Source organism: Nicotiana tomentosiformis, chromosome 10 (assembly GCF_000390325.3).
Source record: "Nicotiana tomentosiformis chromosome 10, ASM39032v3, whole genome shotgun sequence".
Lineage (NCBI taxonomy): Eukaryota > Viridiplantae > Streptophyta > Magnoliopsida > Solanales > Solanaceae > Nicotiana > Nicotiana tomentosiformis.
Window position 1 is genome coordinate 19,836,233 of NC_090821.1, and position 5,928 is coordinate 19,842,160.

Genomic DNA, 5,928 nt, shown 5'->3' on the forward strand with positions numbered 1-5,928 from the left:
GAAGGTGATTGTCAATTAAAAGCAAGTCCGTGCTCTTTGATTTCCCTATTTTAATTTATGTTCTTACTAAAGAGAACATAATACTTTATCAGCAACAAAATATAATTAGACAACATGAAATAGACAAGTCCAGGGTCACAAGTTTGTGAGACAATATGATGAATTTAGAAGCGAAAACTACAAGCCCCCTATTACGGAGTCAAAATGGTGCCTCGATAAAGAGGTGCTTTTGTCCCCCCCCCCCCCCCCACGAGGAGATAAACATGAGACTATGCATGTTTCTTGGTTAAAACTTGTTGGATGAGCCAAAAAAATTTACGAACAAGCAAAAGAACCAACAACATACCCCGTAAATCCCACAAGTGGGGTCTGGGAACAAGCAAAAGAACCAACAATAAGATAGTGTTGGGTTACAACATAAAAATGAAAAGAGTTAATATTACTTATCTAGGCCTGCAAGACATTAAGAAAATCTAGCACTGTATCCACTTCATATGCATTTTCCTATTTACACCACAAAGCAAAAAGATAAAATCACTTATACTTCAGGCAATGGGTAGCTTTAGCTTTGCCTTCAAAGCATCTAGATTCCTTCCCTTCCACGATTACCAAAGTCACACCAGCTAGGATTATGTGTCATGTCTCTTAGCTCCTTTACTTATCCCTTTTGATGCCCAACTCCACGGCAGACCTTGGCATTCCCATTTAATACCCAAACTGCATAGAAACAAGCTCCACAAATGCATAGCAATATGGCAGTGTATAAATAGATGGTTTGTGTCTTCAACTTCATCTTCACATGTATATTACTGCAGACTAGGTACCTCTTTCTTGCATATTTTGATGTGTAAGGGAGGCCCACTAGCTGCCACCCATCGTTTTCAAAATCTTCTTCTGTTGTGATGTAGAATATGGTGACTGTAGAATGTCATTCATGACTTAACTGTAAACAAACCATTCTGTTCTCCATACCGGATTATGGAATCATTCCCTCAGTTAGGACAAGTCAGGTAGTTCCGGTGGCAAGGCCGCTCCACTTTCAATCACGAGATTAGGAGTTTGAGTCACCAAGGGACCAAAGAGGATAAGAGTCCTTGTTCACTCCTGGATAGGGGATAGGATCAACCATATAAAAAATATTCCTTAGTTAGCCCTGTGCAATAAACAGTTTCTTCAGCAATTGAATCATTCTCTCCACTTCCCAACCATTACAAGCAATGACTCTATTAGAGAAAGCAGGAGTCCAATCCTAGTCCAGACTTGCATTGAGCTATAGTGGTCTTAGTATTTCTGGCAAAACATAGTAGATGTGGGAACTAATCTTTCAGGTTAAATTGTTGCAACCAAGCATCATGCCAAAAACTTGAACTATTCTGTCAACTCCCATTTTAAACTGAATATATGTAGCTTCCACACTGCAATTTCATAAGAAGTTGAAACTTCCTTAACAGTTAACACAACAAGGCAGCTGTTGCATATGTAGCTGTCAACACTTTTTTCCGTAAAACCTCACCATCTTGACTCTCCATAGACATTAAAATAGCAAAAATGGTAACGCGTCCTCAAATTTCTAACACCCAGCTTTTTTCCGTATCACAGTACCTCATCTTACCAATTACCAAATGAAATAAACTTTTTCTTTATTAACTTCCCATAAGAAATTTAATCTGATCCTGCCCAGAATTTTCATTTTCATTACACAATGACTGAAACAAATTTTGGTTGGTTCGTCCAATCAGTTCTGGCAAGTATGATGGTTACAGGCACTAAAAACAAGTACATCATATATAATAATGGCAGAGAATCAAGGATGCTATTTATCAGGATTGTCCTCGTTTCAAATAGGAACATTATCTTTTCTAATTTGACTTCTTTTCAATTTTATCAATGATCCCATGCCAATTATTATCTAATTTATCATTTATGCGCAATTAATTGCATGTCTAAGTATGTGATAGGCAAAGAGTGCGTAATTGCAACCAAAAATCTCTGGTCTGTCTCTTCTATATCCTACACTTCATTTATTGGAATACAAGCAACTTTTGGCTAATTTTATATGTAATCCTAACCTAAAATGTTTCGAAGACCAAAAGTAGTAATCCTCAGATGTTTCAATTGTGTGCCCTCTTTATCACAAAGAATAAGGGTGTTATCCACATATATGAGTGATGGTAGGCTATAATTGCGTGTTTCAGTTGCTTATCGCACTCTAATTTACTGCACTTTAATTGAGTTGAGCTTTCAATCGCTAGTGTTTTGCACTAATTGTGTGTTTTATGCTTTGTAGGAGTGATTCCGAGTTATGTAGATATTGTGGAACTAATTCGAGTTATTTGGAGCTTTGAAGTCTGAATAAAAGCCCAAAGGAATAAGCCGGGATCGTGTTCGGAGGTCGAGGATCACTGCTGGACGTCAAAATTAAAGGAAGAATCAACTACTGAAAAAATACACTAGTGTGACGAATCGAGCGACGCACCGTGCGACGCAGCATTGCAAATTTATGTCAGAAATTGGCAAAGTTCAAAGGCCACCCAGGTGCGCGAGCGCGCATTGGGCGCGCAAGTTAGGCAGTGTTCTGGCCAAAGTGCGCGGCCATATGCGCGAGCACACTCCCAGGTGCGCGGTGCGCTGCCTATTCCGGAAAGAGTCCTATTTCGCATAGGAGAAAGTGTGTTCGTTTGGGCCCGACCCTACTTGGTATATATACATGAAAAAACGGTATTTTTGGGACTTTTGACACATCAAAAACCTAAGGAGGCTAAGGAGAAGTGGGAGTAGAAAGAGCACAAGGATTTCATCATTCAATTCTCACTCAAGACAAGAGTTTAGATCGTTTATGCTTTCATTTAACTTAAACTTATTTGTGATGAATTACTCCATATCTATGGAGTAGTTCTCTTTAGGGATTGATGGATTTGGTGAATTGATATTTGTTTGTGGATTATAACTCTAGTTTTTATGTAGTAAATCGTTTTGGATGATTTAATTGTTGCATCTATATTCACATGTTCATGTAATCGAGAGAGGCATAACTTGTGATATCGTTGCATTATCTTGTTGGTTGAGTTCATTAATTATTCTTAGTAATCGAAAGAGGCTAGTTGAATTATTGTTTAACCCTAGTTAGGAGGATAATCGAGAGAGGTTCTCCTAAAGACCAATCCACTACAAATTCTGGCATATCTTAACTGAGCTTAAATTGGTTCATATTGTGAGGTTGGAATTAAATCGAGAGAGGAGTTTCTACTAAATGTTTGAACTAATAATTGAGTGAATTCGAGAGACTCACTTGGAACATTAGAAGTGAATTAATTAGAGTTAAATCCTAGACATTTATCTTGCACCTATCCGATCAATCCCTATTTTCTCCCATTGATATCTTCTTTGCTTACTTTTGTTCGTTGTCATTAGTCAATAACCGTAGATTCTAGTTAATTGTAGTTTTTAATCACATAAATCTCAATTGTTGATCATCTTGGATAGCAATCAAACTATAAACTACGAAAATACTGTTTAACTCCAATCCCTGTGGATACGATATTATATTATACTATATTAGACTAGCGAACATATTTAAGTGTGTGTTTTGCGCTCGTCAATGAGATATGTCTATTGAGTACTCTTCTACTATTCCAATACTAAAACCCCTTATCCAACTCTTTTGCATGGCTATTTTAACATCTTGCAAGACTCCAGTACAATTGTAAAAGGATCTGAAAAGTAATGCAAGCTTTTACAAGAACTTCTTAAAACCCATATCAATAAACTTTTATTCTTGATGTGAGATACTATACAACTCAAAAAATAATGAAAGAAAGGGGAGACAATGGCCCTCACCTTCATCCACTTTCTGAAAAGAATCTGCCGGATAGCTATTAATGATAACAGAAAACAAGACCGGGAAGGTACAAAAATGAATCCACTTTAACCAGTTCTCTCCATACTCACTTCTTTCAGCAAATGGAATAAAAACCTCCAATTATATGACCTTCAACTCTTAAGCCTTACACCTCTTGCGAATCAAGATACTATAGCAGGCAGTAAAGCTTCCCAATGGACTTATGGGACTCCTTCAACTCCTAAGCTTTACATCTCTTGCGACTCAAGATACTATAGCAGAATTGAAACCTTTCTCAAAACTTTCAAGTTTCGACCTAATAGTGATTTATAACATTTAGCAAGTCTGTATTAATAATTCTCCAATACCTTTAGTAGAAAGCCATCTAACCATGGACTTCTTCACCATATGGTTACATCTCTTGCGAATCAAGATATCATTAGCATGCATTAAAGGTTCCCACTAGACTTATGACACTAAATTCCTTCAACTTTTAAGCCTTACATCTCTTGCGAATAAAGATACTACATGTTATGAATGAAAATGACCAAAAGACCAAGCCAGAGGGTATATTTGGAAGTTTAGCAAATTACATTTGGGACACTAGTTAGAAGGAGCATGTGCACTGTGTAAAGACGCCTATATATACTAGAGGAAATATTATATTAGGGTTATGCAAGAACTTTGTCTTTCTTTTCTTAGATTTTTACTTAGATCAAATGAGGAAATCCCCCTCCTTATTTTCCTTTTATTTCTGAGTTTTATTGCAAGAAAGGATATGAGCTCCTCTATCAGTGTCTGTAATTACATTCTCCAATTCAATAAAATCCCCCTCTATTTTTTTTGAATTCTTTTTTTTTTTAAATCCCTCTATTAAATTCTCTGTACTCGAAAATAACCTTTTTCCTCAAGGTTTGCGTAGAGCGTCATCAATTTAGGAATTAGAACATACTCTGCCGCCTCAGGAGCAAGTTCTGTGGCAATAGCATCATTCCAGATCATTCTTTTCACTGCTTCACTGTTTGCTTCCATGTAAAGGACATCACCAACAATTGTTGTTGACTCCATTATCAAATCTATCTTGGCAGCATGCCTGAAGGCCCTGCTAAGAGCAATTTGATAATATCTGATAAGCAATAAGGACTCCAATGACAATAACAATGTTGTCAATATATGGACTTTTTGCTCCCCAAAACCAGGAGCTTCGAGTGCATTAATGTGCCATGCTCCTCTCAGTTTGTTCACAACCAGATTGGCTAGAGCTTCCTCCACTATGTTATTATCTCTTCCTTCCCTTAACATGACAGACTCCTTTGTTAAAGGGCAGTTCGTTGCAATAAGCTCCCGCTATGCGTGGGGTCCTTTGTTAAATGACAGACTCCTCTGTTAAACTACTCAAATTCATGAATTGCAAGGAAAGGACTAAGGTCTTAAAGCTGTCCTACTCTTGTATGCTTGTGGTAACAATCCAAATGAAATCTTGGGCAGAAGCTTCAGTTCCCAAAGCAATGTCTCGGTTCACTTGATCTACTATCCCGTCAAACAAGTTTGTATAAATGAACTCCACCAATGCATCTTGTGTAATAGTTGCCTGCTCCATATGTAAACTAATGGCAACGTTATCCATGCCAGCTTGAATTTGACGTGTTGATAAAGCTAGTATGAGCTCACTTACACTACAACCAATCAACTAGCAGCACTTAAAACAGCTTCAGTTTGCAGAAGTGCAACATGGCTTGCATTGTCAATGACTTGCGATAAAAAGAGTTCAACTGCTAAAATTTCTGCTTTCTCTATTTCAACCTTTAGCCAGTTGCGATAAATTGCAGCCCATGAATTGAACTCACTCTAGTTCAGGAACTCCTTTAAATACTCCGAGAACTCATGATTTTAACTGGAAACCAGATCATCTGAAAATTATTTCAATGCGCAGCGAGTAAACTAAGCAAAGTATGAACTCCAAGGGCATTGCGGCCACACAATATTTAGCTACATTGGCTCCATTGCTGTTCAAGACAAGTTCAGATCCTACTGGTAATGATAATGCAATTGCACCATCAAATTCTGTAGCACCCTCAAATCCTATCCCA

At 37.6% G+C, this 5,928-nt stretch overlaps 1 long non-coding RNA gene across 1 annotated transcript; it reads left to right on the plus strand.

Moving 5' to 3' along the window:
• The first annotated feature begins 596 nt into the window (after positions 1–596).
• Positions 597–3,052, plus strand: LOC138900650 (uncharacterized). Its single transcript, XR_011411767.1, has 2 exons — positions 597–820; positions 2,288–3,052. It is a non-coding gene; the product is annotated as an uncharacterized lncRNA (long non-coding RNA).
• Positions 3,053–5,928: the final 2,876 nt, after the last annotated feature.